The sequence below is a fragment of the Benincasa hispida genome, chromosome 6, assembly GCF_027475165.1.
Source record: "Benincasa hispida cultivar pf3 chromosome 6, pf3_genome.v1.1, whole genome shotgun sequence".
Classification (NCBI taxonomy): domain Eukaryota; kingdom Viridiplantae; phylum Streptophyta; class Magnoliopsida; order Cucurbitales; family Cucurbitaceae; genus Benincasa; species Benincasa hispida.
In genome coordinates this window covers 44,790,364-44,790,598 of record NC_143483.1, presented here as the reverse complement: position 1 = coordinate 44,790,598, position 235 = coordinate 44,790,364, and positions in this window count along the sequence as shown.

Sequence of the window (235 nt, the reverse complement as noted above, 5' to 3'; positions counted from 1 at the left end):
ATAGCCATTTGGGGCACCAAACGAGCTATTTCCAAAAATTGTCTGCGCGCACGGATTTTGCTCATCGTTTTGAACCCCTGGGTCCGTTTTAAGATTTTCGCCCTCCGGAATGTTCGTGCACAAAATTTGGGACCCACGGCACCCCTGCCGGGCCCGATAGCCATTTGGTGCACCAAACGAGCTCCGTTCACAAAACTATTTGCACGCACGACTTTTTCTCATCTTTCTGAACCCT